This window comes from Tursiops truncatus, chromosome 17 (genome assembly GCF_011762595.2).
Source record: "Tursiops truncatus isolate mTurTru1 chromosome 17, mTurTru1.mat.Y, whole genome shotgun sequence".
Classification (NCBI taxonomy): domain Eukaryota; kingdom Metazoa; phylum Chordata; class Mammalia; order Artiodactyla; family Delphinidae; genus Tursiops; species Tursiops truncatus.
In genome coordinates, this window is record NC_047050.1 from 60760895 (window position 1) to 60776483 (window position 15589).

A 15589-nucleotide genomic window follows, 5' to 3' on the forward strand; every position below is an offset into this window, starting at 1 on the left:
TTAGCTGAGAGTTAACCCAGTTAACCATTTAGGGGATTTATATAGTTGTGGTCTAGTATCCTGACTCCCAGGATGTGGATTTCAATAAGCTCAACAGCATAATATACACTTGATTCTTTTTAGCTGTTCATTCAAGAATATTTGGTGTTAACTAGACTTTAAGCTTTGGATCCTCTGGATACCTTGGAGTACAAGCTCAAGATTGTTATTTGATTTCTGTAATTCTCACTTTCCTTAACAGGGGAAATAGGAATAATAATAGCAGCCCAGATTCCATGGGGTTGTTTTTGGGTAAACATTAAAAAATAATGCAAATAGAGGATTAAGCATACCTCTTGGCACATAGGAACAGGTCCAAACGTTGTTGTTTTTATCCTAACTCTGAAAGGGGAAAAAGTAGACTAAGCATCTCAGAATTTCAGGAAAAACATAAAAGAGCATTTTGTGAAGCAACTTAAAATTTCTGCAAAGTCCTTTCCCCCCATCCTCTCTCTCTCCCCTACTCCCACTTCCTGCCAGGCAGCAATAATTTAACAGGAAAAACACTGGAGAAACTCTAACCTAACTGTGAAACACTGAGGCTGTTAGGCACGCATTAAATATTTTAGGGCTTCCATAAAATAATTTGCTTCTGAGAATGAGATTAATTCTGCAGTGAAAGGATGGTATTCACTTCCAGCCCTGCGTATATCAGTGTACTTATAAAGATTCTCAAACAAAGATGATGTATTTTGAGATATTTCATGGATAGCAAGACAATACATGTCACTGCAGTGAAATAACCCAAATATCTGCTCCATTGTTTTCAGCCTCATAAATGTAAAAAATATATTTTTTAAAAGCATTTGTTGAAAATTTTGATGTAAATGAATTCCTCTCATTGTATGGTCATCTTTACGTGCCCTTCTGTAGACCTTAAACTTGATTGGTGAATCTACTCCATTTGGATGAAGCCTATGATGAGACTGTCAAAGGATTAGCATCACTTCAAAATCAGTATTTATTAAATAAAAATAATAAATATAAATAGCATATGTGATAAAATAATAAGCAGAGCAGTAACTGCCTTGCTGTACTGTAGCACCATGACTCTATAGCAAAGTATCATTTTAAGTTGGATGTTCAGCATAAATTATACATTAAAAATTCATCTGAACTTGAAAACTTTTGCAATTGGATCCAATCGTTTCCTTGGAATGTGTGAAGTGTTGCAAATGCTGCCTAATTCTTTTTGAAGCTCAAGGCAAAGGCAAAAAGTCCTGTAACATACTGGAATGATTTGAATGATTGTACCATAAAATGGCTTGGATTTGCTCATCTGGCTTCAAGTTCAGAGGAATGACCAACCAACTGACATGTTCTCAGCAGTGTAGACTCTGAAGGGCCTGAGCAGATGTTGAAGGCTTACTCCAGGCCAATGCATGAGGTTTTTTGTGGTTTCTCTTAAGTGTTTGCTAATATCTACCACATTGCAAACTCAATGTCCGTTTTCAACTGGCCTGACTGCTCATAATATAATACAGATGATTTCATCTTTTGCGGAGCCTTTTTGCTACAGTGAACTCAAGTCTGCAGGGCTCAGAATTCTCTAATAACATACATGTTTCTTTAAGAACAGGAAAATCCCTTCCCCTTAAACGTTTTCCTGCTCCGTCTTAGGTTCTATAGTACAATATCATGTGTAATTCCTGTTTAAATAATACCCTAATTTTCCTCCAAGTCTTCATTTAGGCTTCTGCTATTTTACAATTTTTCTAGATAGGCTGTACTTTGGTAAACACAAAATACCTTTCCTATTAGAAGACAATGCCATCACTCAGATGGGTTAGGAATGCTTCATTTTACAGTAATCAGAATAGAAAGGCTCTCCTTATTCTGTGTTAGATGCAAAGTAAACAGTCCTTTCACACAGACAATGAAGAAACTGTATGCTTTTATACCCTTAGAAAGAAGAAAGAAAAGTCATGGGCAGTCTGCTCCAGTTCTGATTCTGACCTCATTTTCGTTGCCTTTCACCTTTTCTCACGTTCAATAGAATCACTTGATTGATTCTTGTGTTTGTACCAGCTTTGTTTAAAGGCTTAGTTGAAGTAGACATTGCCTTTAATTTCAGCATATGAGGGCATCTTAGAGGACACTGATAATACTTTCCTTTTAGATTTCCTTTTAGATTCTCAGAATGATTAGAAGAAAAGGGCCATTGAAACCTATAAAAGTTCCCTCTGTTCCTTTCAGCTCTACTCCTATAAGCCTTGATAAGTGTAAGCTATGCTGAAGAGTGGCCCCAAGATCTATCCTTCCACCTTAATGAGGTCAAGAATATACATGTAACAAGATGTCAAATTTGTCATTTCATTTTGTTTAGGAGTGCTTAACAGAAGCCCTAAAGGCTGAAAAATATACCCCAGGTGCCAGAATACCCTTCATCCTACAGTAAAGTGCTAGTGTGGTAAGACCATGCCATCTAGATCAAAGAATTGTTACTAACTTTCTGAAAAACACCTCCCATATGCTACCGGGCCCTGGTAAAGAGATAATGCTTGACCATGGGACAGCCAGCGGCTGTGCAACTAGAAATGTTTATCGTGAGTAGAGTTCAGACAGACTCACCACATCATAATGTTGGCCTGGCCAGCTGTAATCCACTGTGAGAAGAAAGTGGTATAGCTGGGATCAGACAAGAATAGGGCTAGAAGTCATAAGTGAGATTCACTAGCGGGTGGCCCAGACCTAGACCCTCATGGTACCCACCACTCTTGTATAAGCCCTCTCCCTCAGCTGACACGTGCGAACATATGGGGAGCTTCCTTATGACCAGCTGACAGAGGAGGGAATAAACCAAGCTTCGGTCATGAATGGGTCAGCTCAGTATATAGATACAAACTGAAATTGGACAGAGGTATACTATAGTCCATTCAGGACTGACACTGAAAGACATTTTAAGGGAAATTTCATCCCAAAGGCCAGAACTTTGGGCAATACACCTAGCTACCCATTGATACTTTGTGTGGAAAGAGAAGTAGCCCGAGGTAAGAATAATACAGACACATGGGGCGTAGAAAATAGCCTGGTTGGTTAATCAGAAGCCTGGAAGAAGAAAGAGTAGAAGATTGGGGATGAAAAATTCTGGGGAACAGGCATTTGGACAACTGATGGGGAGTGGTCGTGAAGCGTGGTGGACTTTCTACTGCTTAGCAATGCCAGTTAGAGAACATCCAACATAGAAGAGACACTAGACAACCAAGTAGTCTGAGTGACTCAGCCAGTTGCCATCAGCCATTCTAACACTGGCACACTGGGCACATGAACAGAGTAGGCATCAGCCAGACTTTATGGATTCCATTTACCGAGGCTAATCTAGTGATTGCCTTTACCAAATTTCAGTCTGCTAACAACAGAGTCCAAATCTGAGCCCTGAATATTGCACCAGCCCTTGAGGAGACCAACCAGCTCCTTGATAGCAAATTGATTATAATAGGGCCCCTTCCACCCTGGGAAAGGCTGCCATTCAAATTAACTGATATGCATACCCTTTGGGATATGAGTTTGCCTTTTCTGCCAATAGGGCTGAGTCAGCTCCACAACTGAAGAACTTGCAGGGTATTTGCTCCATTGACATGTGAGTCCATATAAGGTAACATCAGAATAACTGACCTGCCTCATGGCAGGCTAGATCTGGTATTAGCCTATCCTCTTGCGATCTCTTGGCGCTATTACAAACCACATTTCCCAGGAGCTGTCAGTTATTTTAGCAGTGGTACCGCCTGCTGAACAAACACCTGAGGCTTGGAGAGGACACCTTGGGAAATACTGTATATACCTCAAGTTAAGAGCCAAATATAGTGCTGTGTCTTCCAAAGAGAGAACACATTGATCCTAGAACTAAGCAGTGAAGATAAAAGTAGCCTATTTAATTATCACTCCCAGTGACCCACTTAGAGAATTTGTGTTTCTTATTCTGACAACTCTGAGCCTTGGTAACCAGAGGGAGAAAGCTTCTGCCAGGGAACTCAGAAAGAATCCCATTAGAGCTGAAGCTTTGGCAATTGTGCAGTCACTTGACTCTTCTTGTGTCGTGAGAACAGCACGCAAGGAAGGGAGTCATCAACCTGGCGAATGATTCTGATCATCTAGAGGGGGTAAGACTGCTTTTATACGGGCAGTAAGTAATGTGCTTGGCACTCAGATGATCCACTTGGGTACCTCTTGGTACCCTTGCCCAACTTTGATAACAAATGGACAAGTTCAGTGGCTAAAGCTTGAGAAGGGCATGGTAACCGTTCAGGAATGAGGGTCTGGGTTCCTCTACCAGGTGAGGCTAACAGCAGTGTAGGTGGATGGTGAAGGGAATCTTGAATGGCTGGTGAAGCAGGAGTACAATGAATATCAGGCTTCAGTACTGGCTTCCCTGTTGCTGCCTGTAGTTCATCTCATTAACCAGCTCCTCGTAAGCTTCCTCCAGGAACAGTGGGACTGCTCCCAGAACAGATTATATGATGTATGTGGAATTGAAAGGCACAAGGTGTGGACTGGAGTGGACTCGGTGGTGTTCACCCAGATCGCATTCCAGGACTGAAGAACTAAACTCTCCAGGTCCTGGGAGTGTTTGTGACTGTTATCTCTAAGCTGAGTCCCTCTCTGGGACTTATCCTCAGCGAAAGAAAGCCACCTTGCTTTCGGGGTTACCCTCCTTCACTGGGATAGCTTGGGACAAGTCAATATAGGGGTATAAAAGGCCTGCCTCCTTGCCTTAATGGGAGAAAACAGTGAAGGGCTAAGCCAACTGCAGAGCTCCCCATAGGATCTGCTGAAGTTTCTACTACAAGTGCATCACAGTTCAATTCCTTCCTCTGCTCAATCCTGATTCCTTCACTTCTCTATAGCTGTTAATGCCCAAAGTACTCTTGCAAGCTAATCTGCTCCTAGAATTCTACATCCTGGGGAACCCAACCTCAAATATCCTTTTTTAAAAGTTTAATATGATATATCAGTTAATCTTATTATTTCTATTAATGTTTTATGCTTATGTAATTTCTGTATGTATGTGTTTATGCTTACACACATGCATGTGTGGTTTTTTAAGTCTAAGGACACTTCTCCCCCTTAGTAGAATGTATCTTTAACTTTATTTCAATGTCACTTGCGAAACAAGATTAATTAGGTAGAAATTAAATTTCCATGAAAACTTTCTCGAAAGGCTTGTTGGAAAGAGATACCTGGAGAGCCATGATCAGTATTGAATCTGGTGGTAAATTTGTGGGTAAGAGTCTGTGAGATGTGTCTCTCTCAAAATGATAGAAAGCACAGATCTGACCCTTTAGCTTCAAAATTTCCTGAACAAACAACTTGGATTACCGGAAAATGACCCTTCAGAGCTGACTGTTGTTCTCTGTAACAATCACATTTTACAGCAGTGAAGAATAAGAGGAGTCCCTTACCCCTTTGAGGTGCTTTGTGACTTACACATAGGATCTCACAGCAACCCAAGGACTTAGATAAGGAAGATATTATTATTCTCCTTTCCTTATGCTAAAATTGTGCTGCAGAGAAACTAAGTATGTTTCCCAAGTGTACACAGCTAATAAGTGGCACCCTGGCATCTCAGAATCCTGAAATGATCTGGCCCCCCTTTGATATTTTTAGACACCGCCTCATTAAAAAAGGAAAGAAAGGAAAAGCCAAGTCAACATGAGACAACTGTGCTACATTTTCAATGTTTATATTTAACACATAAGGTATTTTCCATGTCAAAACAAAAAGGAAAAATTAACATCAAATAATATACAAATTAATTTGTAGATATTGTCATTGTGTAACCTTTTATGCATATAACATACAAATAATTAGAAGTTTGCAACACCTTTTACAAATAGCAGTTCTGGTCAAATAGCTTTCCTATGCTCTGCCCTCCTGCTACCGCTCCATTAAATTCCAAGCTCTGATCCAAACGCAGGGCTCTTTCTGTAACATTCTATGACATTCTTCTCTGAATTAAACTTGGGTTTTCATTTTTGACCTCCAGTTTTCCTTTTTATGTAAGCTTATTTTCTTAAAAGAGGATTTTTTTTATTATTGGGATTGTGTTTTCTTTCATCCTATGAAATACTCATTTTTTTCTCTACCTTGTAAAAAAAAAAAAAAAGCAAATCCTTCACCTTCTCTCCCTCACCTCCCTCACTATTTCTGCACAAGTACACACACACTTTCCTATTTTGGGTAGATTTATTCCTTTGAATGGCTTTGGCTATGATGAACTTTACTTAAGACATTAATAATTCTTGACAAGGACTTCTTTTGTGTTTTAGCTTTGAAAGGAAAACTTACTATGCATAATTGCCCTGTTCTTAACTGTGTTATAGATTAAAAGCAGCAGAAGCTGATAACAAACAGCTTTGCCCCAAATACACAAACTTCATGTCTGCCTGTTCTTCTTGCAGAATCTAGTTTTTACCTATACATGAAGAAATTTTGAGTAAAATTAGGCTTGGGGACTAAGAGAAAAAGGAACAAAGAATTTAGAACTGGATTTAAAGTCTCAGGAATCAAGCCCAGTGTTCGTTATACTTGAAGAATAAAGTAGATAATATTAAATAAATATTACATTTTAATCAAAAACAAATTATAAAAAACAAAAAAATGCAAAATTTGCATTTTGCCTTTGTGGGTACTGTAAGAGATTCAAATATGGTGAGGATAAAAATTATTATTTTAATAGGTATCAGAGAAATTTTTCCTGAAAGACTATTGTCTTTCATTAAAAACACAGTTTAGGGGCTTCCCTGGTGGCGCAGTGGTTGGGAGTCCGCCTGCTGGTGCAGGGGATGCGGGTTCGTGCCCCGGTCCGGGAGGATCCCACGTGCTGCGGAGCGGCTGGGCCTGTGAGCCATGGCCGCTGAGCCTCCGTGTCCGCAGCCTGTGCTCCGCAGTGGGAGAGGCCACAGCGGTGAGAGGCCCGCGTACCGCAAAACAAAACAAAAAAAACACAATTTAATAGAAGTGTTTATAAAGATAAGGTCTTCTGGGAGTGGCAGAAATGGTTCAATAATGGAGATAAAGTTATAAATCCATTAATCAATCAATAAAACAAACCTATCCAAGAAAGCTACCAGACTTTTGAAATGTCAATCAGTGTGACTGGCAATATTTTTTAAATTTTTTATTTTATGCAATGTGGTTTTTAATTGCTTTTCCTATATATATATATATATATTTATACAGTGTTAAAGGTTACAATCCATTTATGGTTATTACAAAATATTGGCTATATTCCCTGTGTTGTACAATACATCCTTGTAGCCTATCTTACACCCAATAATTTGTACTTCCCTTGCCCCACCCCCACTGGTAACCACTGGTTTGCTCTCTACTGTGAGTCCATTTCTTTTTTTATTATTTTTTAAATTAAAAAAATTTTTATTGAAGTAGAGTTGATTTACAATGTTGTGTTAGTTTCAGATATATAGCAAAGCGATTCAGCAAAGCAATTCATATTATACATGCAAATATATCTTTTTCTTTCAGATCCTTTTCCTTTATAGGTTATTACAAACCACTGAGTATAGGTCCCCATGCAATACAGTAGGTCCTTGTTGGTTATCTATTTTATATATAGAAATGTGTATATGTTAATCCCAAACTCCTAATTTATCACCACCCCTTTGCCTTTGGTAATCGTTAAGTTTGTTTTCAACATCTATCAGTCTATTTCTGTTTTGCATATAAGTTCATTAGTATCATTTTTTTTTAGATTCCACAGATAAGTGATAGCATATGATATTTGTCTTTGTCTGGCTTCACTTAGTATGATAATCTCTAGATCCATCCATGTTGCAGCAAGTGGCATTATTTCATTCTTTTTTATGGCTGAGTAATATTCCGTTGCATGAATATACCACATCTTCTTTATCCATTCATCTGTCGATGGACATTTAGGTTGCTTCCATGTCTTGGCTATTGTAAATAGTGCTGCAGTGAACTTTAGGGTGCATGTATCTTTTCAAATTATAGTTTTCTGTGGATATATGCCCAGGAGTGGGATTGCAGGATCATATGGTAGCTCTACTTTTAGTTTTTTAAAGAACCTCCATACTTTTCTCCATAGAGGCTGTACCAATTTACATTCCCGCCAACAGTGTAGGAGGGTTCCTTTTTCTCCACACCCTCTCCAGCATGTATTATTTGTAGACACTTTGGTGGTGGCCATTCTGACCGGTGAGTCCATTTCTTTTTTGTAGAGTGACTGGCAGATTTTCAGGTATGGATGCCTGTGTGGCTGACTGGATTCTCCTACAATGGCTGCAATAATATTTCTTCTCTCATTTGCTCTTCAGCAAAGTGACTGTGTCGGTCCTGTGACTACAGTGATGCTCTGCCAATTCCCATGTAACCCTTAAGTGGCCTCCAAGTGTCTGTTAACTGTGCCTTGGAAATGTTGGGGGGGAAACAGAAGTCAGGACTGAAAGGAATGTATCAGTTCATAAATATAGAATTAGCTGATTTTATCATTGAGCAAAACAAATGCTCCAAATGCATGTAAATCACCAGCATATAATAATTTGTTGAATTGTAGAGTTCAAAAACATTAACTCTCTGTGTCAAACCATTATTATAATAATATTTTATTTCCTCAAAGTGTCTTTTACTCTTTAATCATTTTCCATTAATATGCACAAATCTTTAGCTTAGAGGTGACTTCTTAAGTCCTTAATTTCCAACAACACTTTAATAGGACTCTTTGTTGAAGTTGGGGGATTCATGACCAGGGACACTGTCTAAGGAAAACAAAAGATTACTAAGATGAGTACAGGTGATAAGGATACACTTTTCCTATTTTATTCCTTGGAATTGAATGATATAATATCATTAAAACACTCTGGTGCATGAGTAGGTATCAATAAATGTTAATTCATTTTATTTCTAAAATCCTCCCTGTTCACATATCAGGTCAGTAATGGAAGCAAAGATTCAGTTAGGAAGTCAGTCTCCAGTCTCTCACAGAAATAATGAAATTATCTGTCCGTGTGCTTCACTTCTCTTCTGGAATAGCAATACCTCAGAGAATGGGCTGTACCTGTTTCATCATTGAACTTCCTACCAAGCATGGTGCCTGGCACATAGTAAGTGCTCAGTAAATATTTGTTCAGTTAACCCAAACTTGGGTACCCAACCACCGAAGTGCGATTTTAAAGTGGTAGTGTGGAGTGGGAGAAGGGTCGCTATCCCACAGATGAGATGAGGGGAAAGCTGGGGGATGAACCTATGCATAGGTAGAAACACAGATATAGGGAGGAAGTTCACACCTGCCACTCAGTTTTATTTTGGTGGCTCAACTACTCTAGATTTAGCATATTGTCATAACATGGATGTTAGACTAGAATCTTTTATTGTTACTGAGAGAAAAATCTTCTGCTCCAACATGCATTTCAAAAAGGGCCGTTCTTTTGAATGAACGCTACTGTGTGATAAAATATCAGTAACAACAACAAAAAAATGATCATTGTTTGAAAATCTCTGCCCGTTGCCGAGAGGGGATTTGCTTTACTTGGACATTCACTTTGTCACATTTTTTTCCTTTTTTTTTAGAACTCCATTTTTATGTCTTTTTTTCTTTTCTTTTTTTTTGTTTTTGTTTTGGTTGGTGGCAGTAAAGTGTATATATCCTTAAATGTCTGCTGTATGAAGTGTCAGTTTTAACCTGTTACATATTTCTACTTAATTTAGCAAGCATAGGCTTTCTGGTTAGTTGTCTTTCCAACATTGCTCTCTTCTTTCATCTCAAACTTCCACACTCTGTTCATTTTCTAATGCTGGTAGCAAATTACCATAAACATAGCAGCTCAAAACAATATACATTTATAATCTTACAGTTTCCATGAGTTAGGAATCTAAGCATGGGTTAGCTGTGTCCTCTGCTCAGGGTCTCACAAGACTAAAATTAAGGGGTCAGCTGAGCTGCATTACTTTCATCCACCAAAAAGGTAAAGGTTCCATTTCAGGCTTATGTGATTGCAGACAGAATCCAATTTCTTGCAGTTGTAGGGCAGAGGCATCCATCATACTGAGGATCAGTTAAATGTGATGAGCTGTTTTCTGTATTCTGTACTTGGCTTTGTCTTTTGACTGTTTGATACTAATGTGTCTAGGTTTGAATTTCTTTCAGTTTGTCCTATTTGAAGTTTGTTGAGCTTCTTGGATGTATAGATTCACGTTTTTTCTCAAGTTTGGGAAGTTCTATTTTTTGTGTGTGTGTGTGTGTGGTACGCGGGCCTCTCACTGTTGTGGCCTCTCCCGTTGTGGAGCACAGGCTCCGGACGCACAGGCTCAGCGGCCATGGCTCATGGGCCCAGCCCCTCCGCGGCATGTGGGATCCTCCCAGACCGGGGCACGAACCCGTGTCCCCTGCATCGGCAGGCGGACTTTCAGCCACTGCGCCACCAGGGAAGCCCGTTTGGGAAGTTCTTGACCATTATTTCTCCAAAAATTCTTTCTGCCCTTTTCTTGCTCTGTCCTTCTGGGATTCACATTACACATATGTCGGCATGCTTGATGATGTTCCATAGGTCTGAGATTCTGTTAACTTTTCTCCATTCTTTTTTCTTTCTGTACCTCAGGCTGGCTGGGTGGTCTCAATTAACTAATCTTTATTCTGCCGGCTCAAATCTGCTGTTGAACCCCCTAGCGAATTTTTTATTGCACTTGTATTTTTCAACTTCATAATTTCTGCTTGGTTCTTTTTTATAACTTTTGTCTCCTTTATTGATATTCTCTATTTGGTGAGACACAAGTCCCATGTATTCCTTCATCTCTTTGGACATGGTTTCCTTTATTTCTTTGAATATATTTAAAATAGCTGATTTAAAAATCTTTGTCTAGTAAGTTCAATGTCTGAACTTCCTCAGCGACAGTTTCTACTGTGTACAGGCCATACTTTTTCTATGTATGTATCGTGATTTTTTGTTAAAAACTGGGCATTTTATATAATGTTGCAGTTCTGGAAATAAGTTCACTCCTGCCCAGGGCCTGCTGTCATTGCTATTTATCATTGTTGTTATTGTTCTTATTGTTGCTATATTTGTTTAGTAACTTTGCTGAACTAATATTGTGAAGTCTTTATACTTTGTCACACATGGGCAATAAAATCTCTGCTTGGTTACCTTAGTGGTCTAATGACTAGGCAGAGATTTCCTTGAATGCCCGGAAACAATAAATCGCCCAGCCTTTGCCAAGAGGCTTTATGTGCCTGTTGGGGCATGCCTTCAGTGCTCAGGCTTAGTCTTTATTTCCTGCGTTTGTAAAGCCTTTTGGAAGTGAGAGCCATAGCCTTCTTAGATCTATTCTGGACCTGAGCACAGGGCATGCACACAGCTTCAATGTTAATTTGACAAAGACCTCCAGGGAAAAGGCTGCTCGCACAATGAGCTCTGGATGAAGAAATATCAATATAAAGACAGGTTCTGTGAGTGGGGCTTCCCAGAGAACTGCCAGACAGATCAAGTAATGACAGTTCTCTGAGAATGGTGCTGTTGGGAAGGTTCAAGTCTGTTATGCCCATTCTAGTGGTTGCTAAGCTACTGGTTTTCCCCATGACTGTGAGGCTACTCTTTTTTAAGGCTTCTGTCGAATTGGGGAGTGGGGTATTGGAATAGGCCAAGTTAAAATGCTGCAGGGCTTGCTTTTCTTACCAAGACTCAATCGTTTTTCTTGAATAATTGGCTCCCTAGCTTATTGCAAGTCTCTGGTTTATTTCCAGAGTTCTAAAAAAGTTGATTTTGGCAATTTTTACCTGTGTTCTCACTGCTTTTATGGAGGAGCAAATTTTTGGATTTCCTTACTCTGGCATTCCTGCTGATGTCCTTTCCATGGTGTCCTGATGAATAAAAGATTTTAATGTTAGTTTATCCTACTTTATCAAATTTTCTCTATGATTTTTGGAAATTCTTTCCTACCATGAGCTCATGATCTGAGACATAGTACAGAACCTCTTTTTCACCACACTCTTGGGTTCAAGCAAATAATAGTTGGTAAATTGACATATTAACTCATATTAGAGACTGTTGTAGCATTATTATCAAGTTGATTGATGACAGGTGGTAAGTCATAGTGCCATAATTTATATACCAAATAAATCTAAAAATTATATATTCTTCTTTTCCATTTTTAAATCTTGGATTCATGGAACCAGAGGGTCCTTAAAGATTAGCTAATAAATATGTTTCATTGGGCCAGGGACCCTTGGAATATCCCGCCTGGTAACACAGCCTTTTGGTCATTTGTCACATGGCAATCTTTTAAAAATCGTCACTAGAGAGCATCATTCGTCAAACGTTTGGAACATTTGTTTCCTACCGTATTTATATAAATTATTAAAAAAAGAAAGGGAACAAAAAGGATGCAATTTTCTGAAGTCTTTCTATGTCATGAGTATTCTGGCATTCTTGTTTCTTTGAAATATCTGTGTTTGAGCAGCCTGTCTTAGGAAAAATTGTGATTGGATATCATATCATTAATCATTATGAATATAAAAAGGGTACAATAAAATTCTCCACCCCTATCTCCCCCAATGAAGAAATGATCATGTTATGTCCACCAAGCTTGACTTGGATGGACATAACATGGATGAACCCTCTTTGTTTGCTCCTAAAACACACACACACACACACACACACACACACCCCCCACAACTGGAGAGATTCTTTTGAATCATATCTTTAAGATAAGAAATCATAACTGTAAAGGGATGAAAAAGCTCCTGTATAAAATTTTAACAGCCGAATATCCCAAACATCTGAGACCGTAGTCAAAACTTATCTGGGTTTGGAGGAAATGCTCACTATCCTGTTGGTAAAGGCATAAAACCAATTTTTGTTTTAATTTTATTTTTATTTTAAGAAAAAATAGCCTCTCAGTGGTTTGATGGGTTTTCATGAACACAAACCGGCAAACACTTCCTGATGAGGGCCACCTGCTTTCTCCTTCCCAAGAAGGGTTCCTAGGCGGCTCCCCACATCCACTCTTCTGTTGTTCATTATGTGGCCCGTGTACTCAGGAACACCAGTGGAGATCTTCCCCAGCTGGTGCTTCCTGTTTTAATTGTCTGGGTCTTTTCCTTTACTAGCTTGGAAGAGTTTTATAAGCTTCTCCCAGGGTGGTCAAATGTAACTGTTTTTTCTAGCAAAGCATTCAGTTCCTACTGAATGAGGCCCTCCTTTACCAGTTGCTTATTGCTAACACTGGAAGAGAAAACTGTCAAATGTGCTGTATATTAATTCTTTTCTTGTCCACACTCCTTAGCTAGAATACTTTATAATTTCTGTGTCTTGCTCACTCCAGCTTCTCTCTTCTTTTTATACGTAATTTTCCACTTCACTGACTCAGGATTTTTACTTGATACATTACCAATAACTAATTTTTAAAATTTGCGCTATCGCTCAAGGCTTAATTTCAGTATGAGTCATAAAAACTCCTGTGATTTCTAAATGATAGCCAGAGCAAAGCATAATTGTTAAGATAAAGACTTGTATGTTTCCTTTTGTCCTGTGAAAACTGTATAACAAATCACACATCTTCCTTTGCTGTAATTTTTAGGAAGTTTAGGGCTATTTTTTCTTTTCAAATACCTCATTCCAGAACTCTGGTACAATAGTTATTCAGTTTATTCTTTAACCATGATTTGTAACATTTTATGTATCACAGAAATGTTTGAGAATATAAACAAAGCTATATACTCCCAGAATCATGCGCACATGAACACAGATTTTGCATTTAATTCAGGAATTTCTGACATTCTTCTGTGGAACCCTAGGTTTTATATGTTCTCTGATCTTTCTCTCTAATTATAATTTTATTTTTTGTATTGTGTAGGAAAATGCTTTAACATTCTGAATTTACAAAAGCAGTATTATAAACTTCACATTTCTTGGTGACATAGCCAGAAATTTTGAGTAAATGGGGAAGTATGTTTTGCTTGAAAGTAAAATAAAATCAACATTTTGAAGAATGCATTTTAAAATTAAAGCTAGATAAATTGCTATGGGCAAATGAATTGATACAACCACTTTGAAAATCAATTTGGTATTATGTTATAAAGTCAAATTTTCACACACTTTATGAGCTGGCAATCCTACCCTAGAGTACAAACCCAAGAGGAAGAAACTCCTCAGCCCCTCACACTTGCATCAAGGTATAATACAATATAATACAACACAATATAAATTTATATTCATATATATATATATATATATATATATATATATATATATCCTGGATTAGTGAATACTGAACCATTTATCCTAGGCAAAATACAGAGTTAGGTTTCTGTGAGCCTCTAATCACAACACTCATCAACTGATCAATACATACCTTGTTTCATGTGTGTTTCTGTTTAAGGACACCCAATTTAATTTAGTTTGTTGCCTTGTTAACGCTGAAATCGTGGCCAGTATCACTCTAACTCACGCCTGACTGAAGCTTATCTAACACACTGTATTTTCTCTGTAAGGCCTTCTTCTCACACTTAGAACATTAGACAGCATTTCAGCACTATGTTTGGGGGTCATTCTAAACAGCAAAATCACCAACAGAAAGCACAAAAATGCAAAAAAGAATAAAAAGGTGATATTAAACAGACTATGAAATGGATACTTGTTTACAGTATGAGAGCTGACCCAAGAAGGCAGAATCACCTTGTTCTACCTCATCCAGGAGTGTGCACTTTGGGTGATTGCACATGCCTGTGAATGACCATGAGAGTTCAGCAAGTATTGATTTGGGCTTATAAGCAGATTTTAGGGAGTAGGTGAATTAGCAAATATAGAATTCGTGAATAATGAGTATCAATTGTGTATAGAGGTTAATAAACATAAAGGCTATCTATGTTCCACCCCAGACATGCCAGAAAAAGACACTTACTCTGTGACCAATTTCCACAAGAAATCTAATCGCAGTCAGATTTTAGGTATATTAATTAGGTTTGCTGAAGTATCTAGGAGGTCATAGAGATACACTGCATTTGCACCACACAGCCTTCCACCAACCCTCCTTACCTCCTCTACAACTCTCCTTATCTTCTCTACATCTTTCTCTATTCCATCCCTCTTATTTCAGAGAAGTTAAATAAGTCCTCTTTTTTCTGGAAGCCGGGATCTTTCTGAAGCATTTGATCCTGGTCAGAGTCTCAGGATTTCTGATTACCTAGGGGGCCATACGAGCAATTTCTTTCCGTCCAAATATAGCGATCTCTTCTTGAAAGAAATCATTTCTTTTCTGCCTCATTAAATTTGTGTAATTTATTATAATACTTAAAGCTGTTTTTTTTCATGACTACAACCCATTCATTCTGGGGTTCTACCACCCTACACTTCTGAGACTTGCCCATCTCATGAAGTGTACGCTGGTATCATGAGAGAGTGTATTTACAAAAAAGTCATTAGGTATTGAGCATCTGTCTACAATGTTCAAAGCTCTGTACTAGTTGTTGATGGGGTTGTAAATATGAATATAGCACAGTCCTTGCCCATGAGCTTACCATCTACTGGGAGAGGCACACAATTAAAATGAAGCAGTTTTACTCCAAAGCACATTATGAGCAGTG